At 37.0% G+C, this 24542-nt stretch overlaps 1 protein-coding gene across 5 annotated transcripts in view; it reads left to right on the top strand.

Annotated features, from left to right (window-relative positions):
• Window positions 1-23386: 23386 nt before the first annotated feature.
• DGKB (diacylglycerol kinase beta) overlaps window positions 23387-24542 on the top strand; it is a 347040-nt gene continuing 345884 nt past the window's right edge. For 4 of the 5 annotated variants that reach the window (XM_050709165.1, XM_050709164.1, XM_050709162.1 and 1 more), the window contains exon 1: window positions 23423-23671. The gene's annotated coding sequence lies outside the window, so the exon portion shown is untranslated. Of the gene's footprint in view, window positions 23672-24542 lie in introns of all 5 variants that reach the window. The other variant, XM_050709163.1, reaches the window with a different exon arrangement.

The following is a 24542-nucleotide window of genomic DNA, read 5'->3' as shown; positions in this document are numbered from 1 at the left end:
TATTGTGGGAATAGATTGGTCTCTCAGGCTGTCAAAGTAGCTCTGTTATTTAAGAAGTAGCTTTGAGCAATTAATGGTTGTCTTTGCATATTAAAATGGTTTTGCTGCAACATTTCTATTTAAAATGGAAATACGTCATTCCATGGCCAGCTTTGCCACGCTTCTTAACAGCATTTTGAAAAACCCGTGGAGATCTCTGAGTGTGTGGAAGGGCTGCACTGCAACTCTTCAACACCTTACTGAGTGCTTATAAGGATATAAGGTTTATGCAGCATCAGCTTTTCCAATGCTTTTATCCTCTGCCTTCTATTTTCCGACTGCTTCATGTCAGGCACTAGTACTTCTAGTCTCAAATAGACTTTGCACTGGATCTTAGTCCTCATTTTTGTATGGAAATTAGCCAAATTTGCCCTGCCTTCCACAGTGACGATGTGGGTCAGTTGAGAGACCGAACAGAATAGTTAACTACACTCATGCTGGAACCCTTCTACCAGTCAAAGTGCTAAACTGTGTGTCTCTCACCTGGTCATTGACTCTTATAAAACGCATAAGAGTTTATCCTCTATGAGAGTTCTGTTTTTCTGTGTCTTTTAACCATATGTCAAATTTAGTTAAAATTGACCACTGTATTCAAACATTATTGGAAAAAAAAGATAGGGAGTAGGAACACACAAACCTCATTTTTATTAAAGAAACCTAAACCTGGATAAAGACAAGCTAAATCAAACCCCTCCTCAGTTATAAATGTTATTAGATCATATGTTGACTTTTGAAGAGCTTTATACACATTTCTCAACTTGGTATTTTATTTTATTTTATTTTATTGAAGACTTCCAGCTTCAGTTAGTTCATTAATTCTTCTTGGCAATTACTACAACACTGAACTACTTTCTGCTATACAAAAGTAGTGTTCTTCCAGAAGTGTCAGAGAAAAAAATGGCTGTTAAATATTCACATATATATATATATATATTTAATGATAATATATCAAGACAATCAGAGCTCATTTCTTGGTCTTCCCAAATGTCCTACTTCATTTATTTCTCTGTACCTGCGTACAGTTCTTTCTATAGTTGCTACTTGTGTCACTGCTGCATTCTATGTTGTGTTTGAATGTTAAGACTACAATACAATATGAAACAGTTTCCTGATAACTCACCATAACATACAGCATTTAAATTCCTTAGACTCCAGATCACCCTTTCTGTGCTCACCTTGCATCGCATACCAATGTAACAAGGTACAACCAGTAAACCATTACTGCACATCCACAAATGGTCTTTTTGCATTTGTTCTTCCTCTTATTTTCCTTCCTGCCCGCCCCCCCTTTTTCTTTTCTTTTTTTTCTTTTCTTTCCCCCCCACCTCCCACCCCGCATTCTGTACTCCTCATGGGATTTCTCCTCCCTGATGAGGAACCTGTCTGATCCTTTCCGTCTCTGCCAGTGGCTCCTAGTAGGTAGAACAGGAAGGACAGTGTAGAGTGTCCAAGTGTATTAAGCCCTAATGTTGCCTTTTCTGTAGACAAAATTCATTACATTAGGTCTGAAATACGTGAATTCTGAAAAGGGAAACTAACAGAGAGGAATATACGAATAAAAACCGACATCTTCTGCACTGTCATGAGGGAAAATGGTGAAGGGGAGCATGAATGTTTTTTCTAACAATACTTCAATTATTTAAGTTCAGTATTTCTACTAAATCAAATGGGGATTAATTAATCAAGATGCTGTTATATCTCTTAGTATATATCTCTTAGTGCAACTAATGAATTTTTCATGAAATATTCTGCAAAATAATTCTGATAAAATTCTGATAAAAGCAAACTGAAAACAGTTTAGAAAATATAGTACTATTTTAATAAGATCTGAGTTTATGCTTGTCTTTAAGAACAAATTGTGTTCTATCTTTAAGACCACAGAACAGGAAAAAACAACAACAACAACAAACGACCAAACAACCAAAAAAAACAACCAACCAAACAAACAGAAAAAACAAACAGAAGCAAGGAAGTTGGACTTTGGCAATTTCAAACTGATTTTACATTTTCTGAAGGTGATTCAGGTGAGGATCTGGAGAAGACCTTCAGAGCTACTTACATCATAGGAGCTCTGCTGGCTGCAGCACTATTTGGAATTGTCAATTAGGATGTAAGCCATATCTCCCTTTTTCCTGTATCAAGCCTATTTTCATCAGTATTTGTGTCAGGCGAAGCCTCTTACGGAAGGATCAAGAACCGATCAATAAACTGTAAAAATGCTAGTTAAGGTCTGAAATTTCTACTCACAACTTTTAAAACACTGCACCAAGAATAACTGAATGCAGATGGATGACTGTTCATACATATGCAAATTTTTAATATCAAGGAGTTAGTTTCCATATAATAAGCCTGAATATATATCTCTGGCAGAAATGAGAAAAATTTTCAGCATCAGAAGTGTTTTGTGTTCTGAGATGGGCTGTGCATGTTTATTCATATTAGCAGACAGACAGCAGTGATTCCATTCAAGACAGAGAAGCTAGTCATGAAAATAAGGAATCACCAAAATTACCAAAAGTTGAAATGGTTGTTATACAGTGAAGAAGATAATTGTCAGCATTGCAGAGATATTAAAGCTAAAATATAATAAAACTGCTAAAGTAATTACAGAAAACAGAAGAAATATTACGTCAGTTGGTAATATCCATGCTTAAAATCAAGTTTACAATAATTAGCCTAAAAAGTGTAATTAAGATTTGCATTCAGGAAGTAGCAAATTTAAGTATTGTATTTACTGTTTGATTACCTGATTTTAGAAGCAAGCATTTCCTTTGCAACACAGCTCTAAGGTGGGGAGTTATATAAATTTGATGGATGCACACAATCCCATGGAATCTGTTTATATTAGAGAACAAACACAGATTTGAAATTCCATTGTGCTAAGTACTGTGTGAGAATTGGCAGCAGAGATCTTCCTGGGTCCAGATAATTTCACTCTAGATAAGTAAAACATATATTAGGATATGCTGTATATAAAATGTTATATGTTTTTCAGAGGGCATGCTCTGAAAAATAGTACAAAAGATAGATTTGACAGTCTAGGCAATCTAGTGTTTCCTGCTGCCTAATGATAAATTCAATGTCTCTTGTTATTCAAAACTGCTTAGAAACTAGAATTGCACATATCCACATATCTAAAATTTCCTTAGTCTTCATATTTGTGTCACTATGGTAGTTCAGGCAAAAGTTGAACTAGATCCAAAAGCAGGTTCATACTGTAGTGCTTTCAACAGCTTTCTCTAATAGATTATTCAGAGCACATCCAACAAGTATTCACATCACTTGCAAAAGCATCACCATTTCTTTTTAATACTTGTCATGGGAATGAGAAAGTGACAATATAAAAATTAGAACTTGTTTCAGTGCCTTTCTGAAGAGGTTCAAACCTCCACCTCCCCCTACGCCAGAATTTTAATGCTGAGTCTGGTCTTGATGGGATTTGTCTCTGTCACTTCTCATTTGAGTTTAAAGAACAGAAATTTGGTTGTATCAAAATGACAATTCAAAGTATGGCTTGATAGACCTTCTACCTGGAAAAGCATCCTGGATCACAGGAGAAACAAAAAATATAAACAAGTTCTTGGCCCTTCTGAAGGAATACAACTACAGTACCGTTCTTCTGGTTTTAGTCCAATTAATTTTTTTCTGTCAGTCTCCATCCAGTTAGTGAAGATGTTTAATTATCTTCCTGTAAGGTAAGAGTTACAGGTTTGTATTCCTCAAGAACAAGAGGTCTGAACTGGGTCACCCATATCATACGTTAACTGCTGAGCAATGCTGGGCAAGCTGTTCTAGCTGAACCTGCTTGAGCCAGGAGGGTTGGACCAGATGACCTTCTGTGGTCCTTTCCAACTTCAACTATTCTGAGAGTCTGCAAAGTTTTTGGAACATGACCTGTTTACCCTCTGCCTATACTTCTGAGTAAATATAATCAATTCCCCTGTGGTTTGTATAGACCTTGATTCTATGTTTATACTGGGAATGAGTGAAACATGATTACTGTATTTAGAGTGCCCCAAAGGGGAAAGGAAATGAAAGAAAATGTCCCACTGGAGGCCTAGGTATGAGTGGAACATTGATCTGTTAAATAATAATAATATATATATATATATATATATATATATATATAAATTTAAAAAAAAAAAGAAATTTTGGTTATTTTTAAAAGTAGAATTTTAGTTAACTGGGAGAAAAAATCTGACTAAATGGTGGTAAGAGGATTTTAAAAATCGCAGTCTTAAATCACAGTGCTAGTTTTATGTGCATAGATTCTAGATGTCAAAGTCAAGTAATGGGCCACCAGCAAAACTGGAATATACAAGAATCTAAGCATGCCACTGAATGCTTCACTTACAGGATCCTGCTGCTCTCTAAAATGAAAAACTTTATTCACCTCATTGTGTAGATCTAGAATAAACCATTTTGGTAACTGTGACAGTGCAAATAGAACAGAACCTAATTATTAAATAGCATGTTTTGTAAAATGAAATACTGGATGATAAAATGCTAAATTTACCTCTGAAATCTGTATGTGAATCTACTTCCAGATGAGTCAGTGGAAAATGTTTTCTATTACATACTTTCAACTGCATGTAGAACATCACATAAAAACATAACAAATGTGAGCATTTTAATGATATGAGGTAGGAAACGATAAAAAAAATAAAAAGCTTGTTAACTTAAAAAATAAACAACATATATAAAACAGGAGTTATTTAAAATATCTGAAGTATAATACTGACGTGTTTATTACGTATAAATATTTCTAAAAAAGGTAACAGTAGGCCCAGAGGGCATTACAATGTGCATCAAAGAAAATAGTGCTTCTTTAAGGATCTACTTTATTTTTGATAGCAAAATCTTTTTTTTTTTTTACATTGTTATAAAATATGTTTTTCAAGTGATTTAAATAGATACATCGCTGATCAGTCAGTAAAACATAACTTCAGAAGGATAAAAAAATATATATTTTCATAAATTTGACCAATAATTGTAGAAGAATTTGAGATTTAAGGACTACAAAATAGAGCAGGTGCTACCTAGCCACTATTTACCACTACTGATTTCTCTTCTTTCTCTAATTGCCTTAAAAGCACTGAAGGCTTCTTTTTGAAGGCTACTGGTGACCTCCTCATTAGTAATAACTTAAGGGGAAAAAAAACTCTTCTTTACTTTCTTTTTTCCTTTTTTCATTGTTGATGTCACCTTTTCTGTAAGCTTTCTCTTGTAAACTTCTTTGACTTTCTGTTCCAAGAAATGAATAACAGGTGTACCAGAGAACCAAGTATAAAATCACTTTAGGAGTTTACTTCAAGGATTTACTTTAAAGAATGGGAATAAAACACACTATTTGTGTGTGTGTGTGTGTGAGTTAATTATTAGTTTTTAATAATTTCTGTGCTCTAATGTTTCTATAGGGGTCCATAGATACCTAAATCCAGGGGGAAAGAACATGGGAATAGAGTTGCCAAAAAGTTTGTCCAAGAACTGCAGACCAGCTAGTGAAAATTTGGGTGATAGAATGTCTCAAACACCAACAGATATATATATCTGTCTGGTTACACCAACAGATATTCATTTCATATATAATGTTGTTGACACTGGAAACATGTTTCTGTAGGTCTTCATTCCATCTGTCCCCCAGAAAACTTTCATCTAAAGTAATTAAATGTAAGTAGTTCTTTCTTCTTTTCTACTATTTACTTTCAATTTCCTTTCATAAATAAATATACTTAACTATTCCAAATCTCAACACTCCATCTTGCCTTTAACTTCTAATGTAAAAATATACATACCTTTTGAATATGCAGTGTAGTGGTACCCAAACTCTGCAGTCTTGTTGCTGGTTTTGTTGCTTTTAATTGCTTTCTGCAGTCAGGTATACAGAAGTTAGTATGTACATGTCTGGCTTACCAACATAGTATATCACCTCCTCTGTATTCTTTCTCCAAAAATTTTGTCTCCTGATCACATTAATGAAAATGCAAATAACATAGGTCTAATTAGTTAGGAAATGCAGTTTTTGAATTCTTACAGTTACTTTGATTATGTTTTATGACAAATTGTACCCAAATACAAGCAACTAAAGTATGTATGGTTTTAAATTTTAGCTATACTTTAAAAAAATTTCTTACTATTTTTGTTCTCTTTCCAATGCTTGCTTCTTATAGGGTGTTTTTTGAAGCTAAGGAAATTTGCAATACCATTAGTTCTCTATATATTTATTTTTCTCTCTGTTCTTTACCTTGTGTTCCAAGAACCTGGAAAATGTTATCATTTACAGTAAATATTTCTATTTGCATTGAAATCTGTGAATTAAATTCACCCTATGAATTCTTCATTTGTTGCTCACTCCATTTTTGATGCCTTAGCTCTTTAGTCAACTATTGTCCTTCTCCCTCATCTTTGTAAGTCCTGCACCTTTGCTCTCAGTCATAAAACTTTGTACTATTACATGCTTAATAATAATCTGTAAAAGTTCTACACTACCTTTGTATAGTATATATTCTATACTATACTACCTCTGTTAAGTCACAAATCAAGAAAAAAGTAGATGTTTTCAGTTCTCTTCTGAGTTGCTCCTCTCACCATAAATAGAAAAGGGAGGTGATTCTTCCAAGTATCTGCTGTGTATTTATATTTTGAGACATGGTAACATACTGCTGCCTTTCTTTGATCTACCTGTGAGAAGTAAATATGCAGGTATGATATTAAACATAAATAAACTAAGGAAAGCAAAAATTAGAGAAAATTTGGAAAACAGAGGAAGAAAGAAAACAAAAGGAACAACCCATCAACACGTCTTTCATTTTGTATTTTATTAAAAGGAATGATCTTTGTGCAAGGTGCATACAGTGAACTAATAGCATATAAATTTAATAATTTAGGCCATCAGGATTTTGGAATGATTACCATCTACTAGAAAATATATTACACTTGGATGGCTTTGAATTAAATTTAAAATAAAACAAAAATTCTTCCTAAAACAAATTATATTGGTTGTTGAATGTTAAATAGTGATTCCTAAATATGTATTCAGATTCAACAAAAGTTTAAGGACATGTAAAATCTTTTCCCACGGTTGAGACAGTTCAGAAAACATACAGATGGTAATTAATGTATCAAAACCATCTTTTAATATATAAAGCCACATACGAGATATTAATTTTTAATGACTTACTAATGACAAAAAGAAGCCTTATGCTTCTTTTTGATATCCTGCATATATATAAATGAAGTGTAGTGAAAAAAATCATGCATGTCACTGCTATAATGCTACTTCAAGAAACATACAGTAAATACACTTCGCCCCTTACTTCCTGCCCAGCTAAATATTTAAGAATTTGTATAGCGCTTAATAGTCTTTTATATTACAGTGTTTAAGAATGAATGAGTTATCAGATGTCTGCTTCTTAGATAACCTTTAACCAAGTGGCCTCTTCTCAGACTGAACAAACATTTCTCATTTACTATGACTAAGGGCTCATTTCTGCATCCACTTGAGATGAATGGGACCTTTCATGTAGATTTATGAGCTTGTAAGCCCATTGCCTGCTGATCTCTCTGAAACTCTTGCCATTGAGATATGATGGCTCTAGACTGAGGATCCACCTTTGGAATAGAATCAGAGAATCATAAAGGTTGGAAAAGATATCTAAGATCATCTGGTCCCACCGTCAATAGGGGCAATAGATGAGAAAACTGCTTATGTAGATTGAAGGTAAAGATCAGTAAGATGAAAAGAAAAAAAAAAGAAAACAGATATATAAGTCACTGAAAAGTACTATAACCCATTGTCCAGCATGGAAAGGCTTTGGAGAGACCTAATAGCTGTGAGGTGGCTCTCAAGAAGGCAGAGACAGGCTCTTCATAGTTATGTGTGGTGGGAAGGCAAGAGGCAATGGGCCTAAATTGAAATGAGATGTTCAGACTGGATGTAAGGAAAAATTTCTTCAACACAAGGACTGTCCAGCACAGGCAGCCCACAGAAGTTGTGTTGTCTCTGTCTTTGGAGTCTTTCAAAAGACAACTGAACAAAGCCAATTTGGTCTAACCTCGTATCTGATACTTACTAGACCTCCTCGTACTGCTCCCAGACTAGACCTCTTCAGGGTCTTTTCAAACAGAATTATCCAAGCATACAGTATGGAAAGTGTGACCTGTCAGATGTAGAAGGGGATAATCATTCCCTTTCAGCCTCTGTGCTCCTGTCCATACAGACCAGGAATGCGTTGGTCAGCTTTGCTGCCAGGGCTCACTGCAGACTCATATTTAGAGTGCTGTCTGCTAAAACCCCCAGGGCTTTTTCAACAGAGCAACTCCCCAGGAGTTGCCAGGAGGAGTTGTCCTAGGAGTGCCCAGGATGACCCTGTCACTGCAGAGTTTTTTCTTCCCTTGTGCAGGACTTTGCATTTGTTCTTGTCAAATTTCATAAGGTTCCTGTCATCCCATTCGTCCAGCATGTGTAGGTCCCTCTGGATGACGGTCCTGCCCTTGAGCATGTCAATTAGTCCTCCTGGTTTGTGGGTCTCACCTGCAGACCTAAGGAACGTGCACTTCTTTGTGTTACTGGTAACAGTAACCCTGGTTACTGATAAATGTGTAAGGACAGGTCTCAGGATAGATCCCTGGGCAATTCTAGTTGATGCCAGCATCCAGATAGAGTACAATCAATTAAACACTACTCTCTGAGCTTGACCATCTAGCAAGTTATTCACCCCTCTAGTTTCCGCCTACACCGTCTGTAATGTCACAATGTGCAAAAGTCAAGATATACTTAATATGATCAAGTCCACTGTTCTCCTCTTGTCCATATATTCCATCAGTTTATTGTAGAGGACAGTCAGATTGATCAGGCTACATTTACCCTTGGTAAACTCGTGATGACTTCCCACTCAGCATATCTTCCTTCATGTGTCTCAAAATGTGTTCCAAGAGGACTCATCCCAACATTCTCCTAGAGGCATAAACGAGACTGAGTGACCTGTAACAGTTAGGGAATCAAGCAAATGTACCTGTATATCAGTGACAAGCCAACAGAGGCAAATTTAAATACTTTCAGTGTTATATCTTACTTGCACTAATGAACAAATAGTTAAAGATTTGGCTGGAATATCTGGTATACTGGATAATAAGCCATGAACAATAGTTCAGCTGATTGATGTAATTTCCTGTGGTTTGCCAACAGTCCTTGATTATCTCAAATTCAGATATTTGCTCTGTTGCATATTTTTTTAGCTATCATAGATTTATACACATGCATTTTGAGTATCAGTAATGTAAGTGGTAGCAGACATGTAAATGCCTCTGGGTACTTCACAAGATAATTTTTTTTTCCCATTTGAGCTGTGCAAATAGCTATGCCACTCAGCATAAATATATCAAGGATATTGTACATACTATTCTATGTTTTATCCTTACCAACACAATAATTAATGTTACATGATGTAAGCATGGTGTATGCAAGAACTTATTCTGACAAAAAAGATTTAATTCTTCTTTGGATCCGTATGACTAAATTACCTGTGAATTTGGTATTTCTGGGAGGGAGCAGTATACTGCATACTTACATTTCCTGATGAAAATAGAAAAAGTACAGAATTTACTGGGTGAAAGATGCTTTATCGTTATTTTTATATTCCCTTCACAAAAACCTTCATGTTGTAAGAATTGTGTAAGATAAATGATTTTATTTTATTTTTTTTTTGGTGGGGGAGAACTATACCTGCTTCTGATAACTATATATTCTAAAGCAGATTTTCAGTATATACCTCTAACTTATATCAGCTGAATTCATATAGATTAGTTTTCGATAGTTTACACCTGTGACTTTGTAGAGTCATAGAATCATAGAATGGCTTCAGTTGGAAGGGACCTTAAGGATCTAGTTCCAACCCCTCTGCCATGGGCAGGGATGCCACCCACTAGATCAGGTTGCCCACTGAAGTCAGGTTTGAAGACTGAATTCTTTTTTTTCTAAAAGTACCAAAAACTGCAGATGATTGATATTGTTGAAACTTTTCAACAGCAAATAACAAATATTGGAGACTGAGAACTGTTTTTGCTGTTAATATTCTGGGTTTGGTCCTTTTTTTTGTTTCAAAAATGGTAAAAAGCTTAGGGGCCCCAGTTCATAATAAAGGTATATTAAATGAGCAATCCTAAAGTCATGCTTAGCAACAAAAATCATTTATTTAAATATCCAAACACAGGCCTAAGGATAGACTGTATTTTTTTTTTAATTCTGGCTGTGGATTCTAGACATCTGTTATTTGCTCTGCTGTAAGAGAATGAGCTGTTAAGCGACAAACTTTCTGTATATTTTAATCTGTTTATGGTAGGTGCTTGAATAAAGAAGGAGGGAGAGGCAACAGGCACAAACACATGAAGTTCCAGCTGGATATAAGAAAACAATTCTTCACTGTGAGGGTGACAGAGCAGTGGCACAGGTTGCCCAGAGAGGCTGTGGAGTCTCCTCTGGAGATATTCAAAACCCACCTGGATGAGATCCTGTGCAGTGTGCTCTAGGTGATCCTGCCTGTGCATGGAGGTTGGACTAGATGGTCTCCAGAGGATCCTTCCAACCCCAGCCATTCTGTGAGACAACAGGGGTATACACAGTTTGGGTGATACACTGCTTCTAGAGCAGGACGCATCTTTGCACTGAAACCAGAACAAAGCTGCTGACCTGAATGTGCTACTCCCAAACACTGTCATTAAGCTCTAGGCTGAGGAAGCTCTTAGTCATCAGCTGTATTCCATTTATCCCCCATCTTTGACATATACTCTGAACTGCATATAATACAATCCTGTTCTAAGGCTAGCCACATCGATAGCAAACTTCCAAGTATTTTTCAATGCAAACAAAAAAGCCTACTGTTAGTGTGCCTTTAGTGTGACATTTTTCATGTTGCTCTTTCACAGCTCTGTTGTTCTGAGTTGGCTTTGGCCTGTATGGGTATTACTGCTTTTACAATGCAAATTAAATATTTTAAAAAGTGGTTATTTCTCCTATTTGAACAGAAGACCTCAAATTTAACTTCAGTGTTTTAAAGCTACAAATATCAATGGAATTGACATTCCATGCTGCATGTAAACTTGGTGGACATTTGCTATTTCAGTAAGAGCTGGAGTTGTACATTGTCCCAACACATGGCCAAAGATAACAGTAAAGCTCCAAGTTAAGTGTGTATAAAAAAGCTATGCTCAATATTAAAACAAGAATAACAACAATAAAATTTTAATAATTGTGAAATGTAATTTACCTAGTAGCTTTGCTTCTAATATGACCTTATGTTATGGAGAGTGCTTGAAACCAATTTTTAAGTCAGTATCATCTTTCAAAACCAGGCTCCCTTCCCCGAACCACTAAATCAATCATTTTATTGTAGGGCCTATAAAATTTTTGTGTAGTACTGAAATGATTTATCACAATTAAGTAACTAGTCACTGCACTTCAGTGTTTTGATCTATACTTAGTAACCCAAGGCTTAAATACACTGGGACTGAATTCCTTCCCTGGGAGAAAAAGAATTTCCTGAAATCTGTTGTTTAAATGGATAACAATTTATTAAATGTGGGAGACTAGAGTCAAGTATTTGTCATGTGCTACTGATAAATTGCTGTTTGGAAATATATTTGTAAGGTTAACTACTGCATCTGAGATATAAAGGCTAATGTGTGTAATAATACCCTTCCTAGAATACATTTCACCAAAGTTACAGATAATTTTTTATTCTGCTTTTGAGTGCATGTGAGGAGAGGTAAATAAATATTTTAATATTTAGATTGTGGGCATATTAAGGTTAATCAAAGTTATATCGCATCATAATTTTAGTTGTGAATGTATTTATTCCACTTAGTGTATGGAGTAGATATATATCTATTGTATTATACAAAATAACTGTAAATTTCACTTGTACACTTGAAGCTTATCTAAATTTTCAAACTCTTTTATTAAACACAAAGCTGGAGTGCTAATGAGTTTTAGAAACCCACTATTACAAAACGGTTAAATGCCTTTTGCTGTGCTGTGTAGAAGCTAAGTTACAAAAAGCAAGTACCATGCAGTCTGAGGAAGCCACTTACATCAAGCTAGGTGAAGTAAGGAATTCTCCTTTAAGGAAACAAAAATCTTTATAAGCCAAATTGAGCTGGTGATGTTTTACATGGTTATTAAAATAAAGAAGATTCCAAAAATTTCTAGCACTTGCATGTTATGTAAAAATGAAACCCTTCATATACAGATTTCTGAAAGGAAGAATGGATGCATTTAGAAAATAAACAAAAATTCCTGACAAAAAAAAAAATCATTTTCATACTTCTATGGTCTTATACACAACTATTAGCAATATGCTACATTTCATCTAGATTGCCTGAAACACTCATCAAGGCTGAAGTATTTATAGTGTTATATAGCAACAAAGTGAATTTAGATAGGAATTAATGGTCATTATAATTAACCAAATCATCAGGATCCCAGCTGATGTCCTGAGGCTAATCTATGAGCAGAACCCAGGACATCTTGGTGAAGATGGAAGTTTGGCACCGTTTGCTCTGCTTAGAAATTCACCTGTGTTTCAGAGGGATTTATTTTGGTCAAGACAAGTTGCCATTGAACACGCTGGTAAGCTGTCGGTGAAAGTTCTGTCTGATCCCTTGTTTTATGTCCTGCTAAGTGGGAGGCACTGCCAGAAAGGCATTAATTTTTATGCCATCGCTGCGCCTGCTTCCTCTTTTTTTCTTCTCCAAGCAAATCTGCAAATTCCTACGGGCCCTAGCTCTGCTGTTGCTACCTAGACGGGGGGATTCCCAAACACGTGCCGGAGACCCACCCCTCGGGAGGACAGCGGTGGGGGGGACGGGGCTGCATTTCGGTGCTGTGACATTCGTGCAGGTCCCTCAGCGGGGACGGTCAGACGGCGGCTCTGGAGGCTCCGGGACGAGGAGCCGGGCACCGGGCCGGCCTTACCGGGGGGACAGCGTCTGCAGCGGGGGGGGAGCATCCTCCCCCGGCCCTCTTGCACCCCTCCGGCCCCGGGCAGCTCAGTACCGCGCACCTGCGGGGGATCCCCCCCCGGGCCGCAGGTAGGCGAGGGCGGGCGGCGCACGGGTGCGCAGCGGGGGGAGCCGCGCACAAGCCCTCGGCGCCCCCGCGGCTGCGCGGCCGCTGTGCCAGCCCCGCTGCCGCGGAGCGAGCGCGGAGGGCCGCTGGCGGCGGGGACGGGGCAGGGGGAGCGGGGAAACTTTGGGTAAGTGCTGGGAGGGGGATGCGGGGATGCGGGGGAGCATCACCGGGGGATGCGGGGGATCATCACCGGGGGATGCGGGGGATCATCACCGGGGGATGCGGAGGGTCACCGGGGGATGCGGGAGCGCCGGCCAACAGGTACCTAAACTGCGCGGGCGCGGGAGGGGCTGCGTGTGCGTGTGTATGCGTGTGTGTTTTTGTGTGTGTGTGTGTGTGTGTGTGCGTGTCGCCTGTCCCCTCCCCCGCCCGCCCTGCCAGAAAGGGGTGGGAGATTTCCCTGCCTCCCGGCCGCTTAAAACCGCGCTGCCCGGCGGTGGCTGCGCGGCCCCGGGCGGAGGGAGGCTGGCGGCATCCGCGCTGCGCCGCGGGGAGCGGGCGCAGGGGAGGGCGGCGGCGGCGGCGGCGGCCCGCGGGGCCGGGCAGCGCTGGGCTGCGGCAGCCGGCGGGGGCGGTCTCTCGCTCGGCTGGATGGCCGGTTCTGCCGACTGCCCTGGGCGCCGGGCTCTTTCGCATCCCGGGCTCTTTCGCATCCCTCCTCCCGCATCGCGCTGCAGTAAGTTCGCCAGGCGCCGGGCGGCTGAACTGGTCGCAAACGCGGAACTGGGGAGGGAGGGAGGGAGAGAGAGGAAGAGAGAGGGGTTGTGTGTGTTAAGTTGTAGCTAAGCGGGCTATATTGAATTTGTCACGGTTCATGGCTTTGCGTCCTAGTTAATGCCAGTTTGCCTCGTTGACCTACATCACTTTGCTCAAGCGCGGTCAATGTCCTGATGCTGCCAGGGCTTTCATTGAGAGCTGCGTTCAGAAGGCTTTCATTGATGGCTAGGTTCAAACCCGGGGACTGCTGAAACATGCAGTGGGGATAAGCACAGAGCGAGTGCGTGAAACAAAAGATGCAGCTGAAAACTTGTGCCGTAAAGACTGGTGTGCGGAAACTTTCAGTGGTGATGTGACAGGCGGTCTAAGGGTCTTTTCGAGGAAGAATTAAAAATGCTGTACAAATCGAGAAACTTTTGGACGTTTGAAGACAGTTTACAGGCAGCTTATTGTTATTTTGTGTAATCCAGTGTTGTTCTGATTTATTTTCTTGAAAATAGTTTCATTTGTCATGAGTGTCTGCAATTACAATTTTCATTGTGAGTATGCTGTTTTTGAAATGGATGAAAGGCTTTCTCACAAGATTGATCTATCATTAAGTATTTTTTCTTAGCTAAACAAGATTACAGTGTCTTCAGTTAATTCTCGCTAAATTTTTAGAAAAGCGGTCAAATAGAAAGAAGAACTTCATTAATTTTCAGAAGCAGTTTTATCTGGTTGATGCAATTTTTGAGAGTTTATAAAACAGGCTTCTAAAATCTATCGTGGAAAACAAGAGATTGCAGCAGGATGAGAAAAACCAGTAATTCTCACAGGAGAAATAGTCTTTTTAAAACGTCACTAAATGTTTTTCCTAGATCAAATGACCTCATGTAGCAAAGTTATAATTTTTCCTCTTTGCACTTGAGTGGTATAATGCTGCTGCATATATTAAAACATCATTATACATCAGAAAAAAAAAATCATAGCAAGAATCTGATATGCGTTCCCAAAAGACTGGGCTTGTTCTATGCTTTATGGATAAAATGATAGGAAATACGTTCTTTGTTTCTCCCTGAAGTCATAATCCAACATTTCCAAGTGCCTGAAACATTTATCTTTCACAGAATGAAAGCAAGCATCGAGAAACATGGGGCATTAAAAAGCAATGCTTTTCTCCTGGGTTTAAGTTATCCCATGTTCACTTGTCAAGGTGGAAGGACTTTGTTGTTTACCATGGCAGGAACATCCTAAAAGAATTATTCAGCAGTCTGAAATGGGTGTGGAGTAAGATATTTTGTGCTATGGATTTGAAATATTTGGGGCCCAAATCCATTCTTCTAATTTAGAGCCCTGCAAACAGCTGAAGTTGCTGCTCTTATGCAGGTTTAGAAAAACTACACTCTTGTGTTTGTTTAGGAAGAAGAAATGTGTGTGAACTGTTGCTGACAAACTGAAATCATCTTTCTTTAAACACCTGTAGGTGTCTCAGAATAAAACACTGAAATAGTGTTGTTCAGTAGAAATGCATAAGTGAACAGATATTTTTGAAGAGTTTGTGCAGTTTGAAGGTAACAAAGCTAATACGTTTTGAAGAGCACTCGATATCATTTTTTTACTTAAAAGGTTTCTGCATCATTTCTATTCTGGAGCAAAGTGTAATTCAGGTGACACTTCATGGGACAGGTCTAGGTGCCTCTTGCCAATGGAATGAGATCACTAGTGGAGGGATGAAGAGAATGATAAGAGGGCTTCTGTTAAAGCAGGATGTAAATACAGGACATTTGTGAGTACAGGTAGTAATAGGTCAAGGCTGGAAAACTTCAAAGCCAGTCAGCTGGATAGCTGGACTGGGCTACTTTTGCTTCATGCTTGTGTGACAATAGCATCGAGTTCTTGTGAAAGTCATCTATAGAATGAAATGTACAGGGTTTAAGTTATGCTTTGTAATTAATTAAATAAATATCAGCAGCATATCTGGATGATATGTAATGTTTCATTCTCTCTGAATTGTTGTGAGTTTTATTAGTTCATCGATAAGTTAAATGTTAGACACACAATTCTAGCAAGTCTTTTAAAGGAGGTCTACAGGAAAGATGGGGAGGGAGTTTTTACCAGGGAGTGCAGTGGTAGGACAAGGGGAAATGGATTTAAACTAAAAGAGGGTAGATTTAGATTAGATATTAGGAAAAAATTCTTTACTACGAGGGTGGCGAGGCACTGGAACAGGTTGCCAAGAGAAGCTGTGGATGCCCCATCCCTGGAAGTGTCCAAGGCCAGGTTGGATGGGGCTTTGTGCAACATGGTCAGGTGAAAGATATCCCTGCCCATGGCAGGGGGGGATGGAATTAGATGACCTTTAAGGTCCCTTCCAACCCAAACTATTCTATGATTTTATAAAATGTCAATTATTTCGGATGTTTCCTTGGTGAAAGTTAATTTTGTTGCCAAAAGCAATTTACATGATGAAAGCTGTATTCATAGTATTTCTTCTCATCTTCTGTCATGGTAAGAGATGTGGACTGCTGTGAAAAATGTGTGACAAAACATTCCCATCTGTGTGGTGATGAAGGAGTGACAGCAATCAGAAGACTGAGCAAAACAGAAAGAGCAGCTCTTGCTTTGTAGTTTGGTGGCCGGGAGCAAAAGTATTTCAATTAGGCTCCACCTCTGGAAAGAAGGTACTTGGAAATACATCTATATTAATTTTAAAGTTATGATGTGAAATCTGGAAGACATCAACAGAGTGAGTGCAATGCTGTTGAAGAACAGGATGCTGGCTTCCTGAAATACATTAGTTTTAGACTCTAGCTCTCCACCTGTTGTCACTATCGAGTAAACTTTGCAACTTATTACAGGAGATGCCAGTTGAGCTTTGCATTACTCTCAAACAAAAAGTAAATAAATAGAAGGTACCAGGTATGCTTTGGATATCATTCACTTTTTTTTTTTCTCCTGTGCAGAATTAGTTTGAAGTATTATTCTGTAGGAATGATCAGATTACATAGCCAATTTAATCAATAGTAGCTGGTGTAAGAGGTTAAAAAAAAAAAAAAGTAAAAAATGAAAATAAAATAAAATAAGAAAATCTGTGAGAAAAATTCTGCATAAATGATTTGTGGTAAGTTTCCCATTGTCTTCTGTACCACTTACAAAATAATTAATAACAGTAATAATAGACTTTGGACAATTATTTGTCCATAAGTGTGGTTTTTCATAACAATATTTTATTAACTTTTTTTTTTTTTTTCACTTGGAGACTTGCTCTATAGCTGGACCAGCTAATTCATTGTGCTGGAGGGAAGAGTAAGTGACATTGTGGGTCTCACTTAAAAGGATTAGATGTTTGTAATTGTATTTAATACGTCTATGAATGTGAAGAAAAGTTACAAACTTCAGCTCCAGTACAAATTGACTGATACCAACAGTTTGTCAACCTGACCTATCTTTCATCACACTAATGCTTTTACTATGAATAGAAATGATCTTTTACTATGAATAGAAATTTAGGCCAATTTAGCAGGTAGAGAAGCACTTTATTATTTTTTACCTATTTATTTCTAAAATCAGGATGAATAACTGTCCCAAAACAACCAGTAAAACAACTTTATGCAATCTAGAACATATTTTCCTTTTTAATCGTTTCTGAAGAATTTATTTATTTATTTATTTCTGAATAACGATTGCAGAAGTTTAGCCCCGAGGGAATATAGTCTTGTTTAGTTTGCCACAAGTTTGAAAACGTAACAAATGTAAGTATTTTGAGGCTTTTTAATTACTTCTTGTCCAACCCCTATTAAGGGGTTTGGAATCAAAATGCCCAATTCTGACACAATTGTGCTGCCCTACACCATTAAAAAATAAAAATAAATGAATGCAAATGTACAAACACATTTGTCAGTTTAATGTTACTAATTAGGTTTCTAATTGCTAGGACAGAATAACTATTTAATATTAATATTTAATATTAATATTTGTTCTTTACTATAAGAAACTATGAATAAAATGACATCTAGGTACTTTTTTATTGTCTTTGAAATATTTTTATTTCCAAGAATGGAACTTCTATGTATGCTAGCAGAAATCTTTAGTTAATATAAGTTCCATGATTATTATTTTTTTTAGTTTGATTCTCAGCTACATTTTGATTACTTAGTGTGAAATTGTGATAGTTTTTTTTTTCACTATATGTTCAGTGGGATGTCCAGTGCTCAGCAGTAGTAGTAATAAGTAGTTCACTCCCTAGTCCTTACAGTACGACGAGAAGAATCCCAACAGAACTGTAGTGCAGTTCTCACAAAAGTTTATGTTGTATGGTGTGCATAAAACTATGAGCCTTCTGCTGTGAAATTTGGCTTCCCTTTCCTTTTGAGTTGTCTTTTGGGAAATAATGAGGCATTGAAATGTAGTGGTCGTTTATTTGGAGAACTGGGGAACTCGCACAGATAATGGAAACATTCCCCCCCCCCGTCTTCTAAATTATGCTGCATAAAGGAAAAACAACTAGTCAAATTCGTTCTCCTTGGTCTAAATTTCTCTCCAGGTGGACATTTCTGATGTTTACGTTGGTTCAAATTTGAAAGAAACACAGATGATATGAAATCAACATGCTTTCTTGTCTCTTCTTTTGAAAGTAAAGGAAGTGGTGTCCTGTAAATCTGGTATGTAGAGGCTATGGGTTAGACATAAACAGTATGAACCACGGCATCCCAAGAATCAAGAGGTTTTGTTTGTTTGTTTGTTTGTTTTTTTCTCCCTGGAGTCTTTGGCCACTTTAATTGTGGATTTTCTCATGTCGCCTGAATGAATGTTTGTATTCATCCTCCAAATGGTAGGTAATATTAGGATAAGGCCAGAGATATTTTTTTTAAGCAAGGAAAAATAGGGGCAGGAAGAAGAGACAAATATATGATTATAGACAGGAATAAATAAAACAAGAAAAAATAAATTTAATGGCTACTATTACTCTTTTCTTCACATTTAATCTCCAAGGATTTTTTTTTTTAACATTTGAAAGAAGCTAGCAAATCCTATAAAAAAAAAAAAAAAGGTCAGAAATGTAAAGCTAGAAATCTCTTTTAGATAGCTAGGATGGTGCTTCCTCATAGTCCTGGAATGTTTTACTGAAGATTTTTACATTGGTAGTTTCTTCATATTTTGAATAGAATAGTTATGGTAATCTATTTATCATCAGAGTTAAGTTTTGTTAATGTTCAAAATATACATAAATGGGACTAGTCTTTCCTATGTTCAGGGTCTAAGTAATATCTGGTTACCTTCTGTCTCTCCTATTGTTCCTGATGGAGACAAAAGCACCTGCTGAGGAGAGGTCTAATTTTATGATAAGCATCCAATATAGGTCAGTTGAAGTACATTCTGGATGTATCCAGGTCTCTCAATTCATTATAAAGCATGCCTAGGATAGTGATTTCACAGTTTAAGGTTTAATTTTAAGGCATCCTGCTTTGTGTGAGATAAATTGCACCCTTGGGTATCTTCTCAGCTAGAAAGAAAAAACACAAGGGAGATTTGAAATCCTAAGGATGTATCAAATCTTCTCTGTGCATTACTGAAAATAAACACAAAGTAAAATAGTCTTACAAAAAGCAGTTGCTTAGAAGGGGCTATATCCCAGAAGTTAAATATCAAAGTACATCGTTTTAACGTATATTTAAGTAAAAAAGTACGTTTGAGTATTTCCATTTTTCTCTATGCCCTAAAAAGTTGTCTATAGCTTGCTTTCATCAAAAAGTCATGGTATTAATTCCTTATTGATATAAAATATTCCAATAACTCTTTTTTTTTTTAATGGAAAATAAAGCTATATTGCTTCCTGAAAAGTCTTGATTTACTATGAAACCGAGAAGACTTGCTCAGGCATTTAGTTTTACTTTGCTCTGCATGTCACATAAATTGAAAAACTAATACAACAGTGACCTGGTTTATCTTCATATGCTGTTGTAAATTTTAATGGTATGGTACTTCAGTGACTTCTGCTCAGGAGGGACAGTGGGCCATTCTGCCTTTTGTGACTTTTAAAGTGCTTATTAAAAGATCTGTGTTTAAACAGCATTATGGCTTTTGGGTCAAAGAATTCAAACCTTCTAAGCAATGTGATCCTTTATAGAACAGAAGGAGGAAACTTTGTACTGGCCCTTGCTAGGCTTAGCTCCATTGATACAACCATTTCTTCCTAAAAGTAGAATGACTGGAGGAAGCCTGGGGAAACTTCCCAGTTTTGAAGAACAATTGCTGTTAATCACAGAAGATACTCTGATAAGAATATATGTTTACTTCCTCTTTAAATTTAAAATACTGAGTAGATGGTTTTTGTTCTTCATGGAGTAAAATACCATATTCAGTTACGATTTTTTTTTCCTTTGTGAATTCAAAATAATGACTTTTAGAAAAGCTTTATGTTCTGTCAAAGACTGTTTCCTATAAATAATGTAGGCATCCACAAACTATAAAAACGCTTGCGAGATTACTTGAATGATCAAGACATTTTTCTGTCCTACGTTACACAGTGTACCAGCGATTTTTACTTGTCTCTGTTGGTGCTGAGAAAAATAATCTTGATGGATGGTCCAGTTCTGACTTCCAGTTGCACCTCTAATGAAGAAGAGGAAATTCAAGTCTCTAGTAAGGATTTCTGTGCATTCTTATTCAGGTTTGATGAGCCATGAGGTCAGGGTAGATCATCTGTCAATGACAGGAGAATCTGTAGAATCACACAAATGTACCCTTACAAATAACAGTAACACATTCAGTCCTATTTCAGCACAGTTTAATGAGCAGAAAACTGTAGAGGAAACTAATAAGAATATATAAACCTGATAAAATAGTTTGTATATTTGAAGGGCACTCCTTCAGAGTTCAGTTCTGACCTTAGATTGCTTCAGAGTGCTTTTCTGTCAACTCTGGTCATTCAGCGAAGCTGTTTCATTTCAGACCCTATATCACTAGCTCTCAAAATGCTCTCCAGCGAAAGGAAGATATAATCTATTATCCTTTCTGTATCCTGATATGGTGGTGTATTAAGACGGGAATTCTGTGTGATTAATCCAGGACCCTAGCTAAAAGGATAGCCACTACAAAGGGAATGAAATAATGTTGTCATAATCTAGAAACCTTGAAAACTTCTGTAATTCACCCCTAATTCACCTACTATCTTCTGGTAAAATGAAATAAAAACATTTATTTACAAAATCCACACTAAACTACTGTGAAGCTTGGATTTATAAAGATGAGAATTACAGGATATAAAGACATTCTTGTTTTGTTTATTTGTACTAAAATCAGATCTAAATCTTCTATGTATCCTGACAAGGTACAACTCCTTAGATTTGCTATGAGGTCAAGGTCTGGGTTGTCTTGCATTATTTATGTTCCTGGCCACCTTTCACTGGAGAGCATCACAAGTAGGCAAAGTTTGCCAATTCTTGTACATATTTCTTGGCATGTTTTGCAGTTTGCTCATTCAGATTCAAATGCTTCATCCTTCCCCCTTAGAGATTGCTAATCTTTAATTTATTCAGGAAAAGTTTCAGTGCTCCTCCCCTTGTCTTGTTTTCTGCTCTGGTTCTTTGGAAATGCAAATAGGTCTTTGGCAGAGCAGGTGCCATCTCTTTTAAACTATGAGTGAATTATTAACCCATGGAGGAATGAATTGCAGTTTCTATCTAGGAGTGCTTGCATGCATATCTCAATATGAAGATCTTCTATACTTGCTGAACTTTGTATTTTAATATTCACATGTACTTTGATTACCATGCTTGTTAGTAACACATGAATTTCACAGAATCATCTAGGTTGGAAGAGACCTCCAAGATCACCGAGTCCAACCTCTGACCTAACACTAACAAGTCCTGCACTAAACCATATTTGAATACCATGTGAAGCTCATTTTCAGATCAAAACTGATTTTCATCCTGTTCAAGCTAATGGAATCCCAGGTCTCCCTGGGGGATACATTGACGCTTAGAGAAATTCAAAACCTCAATGTACAGAGCATGCATGTCTACTTTTTCTTTAGAACATACATGTCTTGAACATTTAAAGACATTATCTACTACTTTCATTAAAATATTTCATGGATATGCAAGGAATGGCAAGGCCGCTTAAAGATTAATTCCTTGTGCAATGCACGAAGTTAGGAGAGATTTTAAACTGTTCAGAATCAAGCAACTGAAGCCAGAACAGCTGTGATGATGTCTTTCAACCTGTGAATGCCAGAGAAGGGGAGATACTAGTTCATAGTTGAAGATGAGAGGAAAGGCTGCTGTCATTTTTTCTTCAGATTTAACACAAATTTCACTGAATATTTCTTTTTAGCGTAACCTAATGGAATTGAAGGGAAAGGAAAGAAAGACAGTTCATGTTGACATACCTGTCATGTATTGATACTTGAAATGTCCCTTAATACCCTTAAATACCTCCAAATGGATGTAAACAACATAAAGTGAAGACACATTGCTAAGCTTTTTGTGGAGAAGAATCACGTGCAATAGACAGATTTTCCTGGAGAGTTGATGGTGTAGATTCCATTCTTTGTGTCATTTCAGTGGGATTCAGTAAATGACTACATAGACAATTAGAACTTAAAAGATTTTTTTCTTTTTTTTTCTGTCCAGTTATTTCTGGATTTCTATCCAGTTGTTTTTGAAAGTTATACATGTTGCCAGTAAAACCTGTTGTTTATATGCCCCAGTGTTTACGGGAAGCAGATATTGTATATATGGCAAGGAGACAACTGCATTACAGAGTGAGGTAAGCTGTAGATTTTTTTTAAATTATTTTTTTTAGAGACTATTCTATCACTGTTAACTGATTTTGTCTGGACTTTTTATTTTGGGGGAATCATGTTCTGCACATTGTCCTTAAACTTTATGGCTTATTCATATCCATATCAAGTCAAGACACTACAACCAGGTCGGGTGAATGGGATCATTTTTCATCTTTCTTCTTCTTAGAAGCAAAAAGATAGTTTTACTGGATCAGACTAGCTGTCTGTCCCTAGTGTGCCGTCTTCTAACAGCGATTATCAAGGAAATATAAGAATAGGCTAAGGACCCACAGTGTTCCTCCAGTCTCCAGCGTTCTATATACATTCATTACTTCACAGATCTCTGCCGTATCCCATTGCTTCTTTTTGAAGCTGGAAGATTTCTATTATAGTCTTTCATCCCTTATCAGCAAGTTGCTCTGTCTTTTTGTCCTTCTCTTTCTCCAGTTCTACTGTAATCAATTCAAAACTCTGTTACTGAAAATGCAAGTGTACCAGGGATCTATACAATGGAATAAATTGTTTTATTCTCTGGTCCTTTCTGAACACTTTTTTGAATGCTGCTGAGCACAAACTTGATGTTTCTGATTATACTTACAAAATTTCATTTCTGACATATAACTCATCAGTGATGAGCTCACTGCTCATCGCTTTAAGTGTACAGCTAGGATTCGCCCTTCCTCCCTGCCCCCCTCCCCCCATTACTTTATCTATTCCGAGGCATATGAGGCAGTTCCAGCAGAAAGGGGAAGCTAGCTAGCATTAGCAAGTAGCAGAAGGGAGAGTTAGGCTATTTGGGGATTTAGTGTCTCTGTTATACTTAAATCCTGTTTCAACTCTCTAAATCTTTTCCTGTGCCTAGCCTTAAACACCTTATAGTATGTGTTGCATGTTTTGAAGTGATGTATAGGATTGTCATTTATTTTACTTTGATGTGACAGCTATATGATATTTATTGATATGAATAGAATAGAAGCAAGTAGAAGAATGTTTTGATCATCCATTGGAAATAAATGCTTTTTTTGGTGAGTAAAATACATAGTTAATGGAAAATTATTTAAAATATAAACTTTATAAGTAATGAAGAGCATCTCTTGTGTAAACTTATTTATTTAAAGAATTATTAGAATTAAAAATGTTGTAAATACTCTTTTGAAATGATTAGATTTTTTTCCTTTTTTTATCTTTGCTAGCCTTCCAATCATAACCTAATAAATAAATAAATAAAGTAATTAACCTTTTGCTGTACAATACATAAATAGCTTAACTTTGTCAACTTAGAACATGGATGTATATATCTAAGTAGGCATATATTTTCCATATCTTTCTGACCTCATGTTGAATATGCCAGCAAACATTCATAGTATGTTCTGGTCATGGTTAAATCAGAAGCCCTCAAAAGGTATCTATTCCAATTTAATTATTTACAAGTTTAGTTTTAAGGGGGTATTTAGAGAAACAGTTCAAGTGACTAACCCTAACTGGGATCATGTCAGTTCTGGATGAAGTCCAAACCTTGACAAAGTGTTATTTTTATCTAGATCATATGCTCAACAGAAGTGGAGTTTGTAAGTAAATGGTACTCACTCTGTGTGTGTGTGTCCACATGTATAATAACTAAATAACTGACTGCATATTGTAATAGTAAAAAAAAAAATCACCATATTCACCCTCTTTTAAGTGACTAATATAGCAGTGGAACATAGAACTGGAATGGATCACGTGGACCATTGTGTCTAGTCATTTACAGCCTTAGGAAACTGTGCCATAGATGCTTTATTTAGATGGGGTTCACTGATCATCAATTTTGTACACCCTTACCACAAGCCACAGAATTTCTCCCTGCAGTCTAAAAGAAAAAATAATGATTTATAAGAGAAGACCAAGACATTAGAA

This window comes from Cygnus atratus, chromosome 2, assembly GCF_013377495.2.
Source record: "Cygnus atratus isolate AKBS03 ecotype Queensland, Australia chromosome 2, CAtr_DNAZoo_HiC_assembly, whole genome shotgun sequence".
NCBI lineage: Eukaryota > Metazoa > Chordata > Aves > Anseriformes > Anatidae > Cygnus > Cygnus atratus.
The sequence above is the reverse complement of the archived record's forward strand: the minus strand, read 5'-3'. Positions and strand labels throughout refer to the sequence as shown.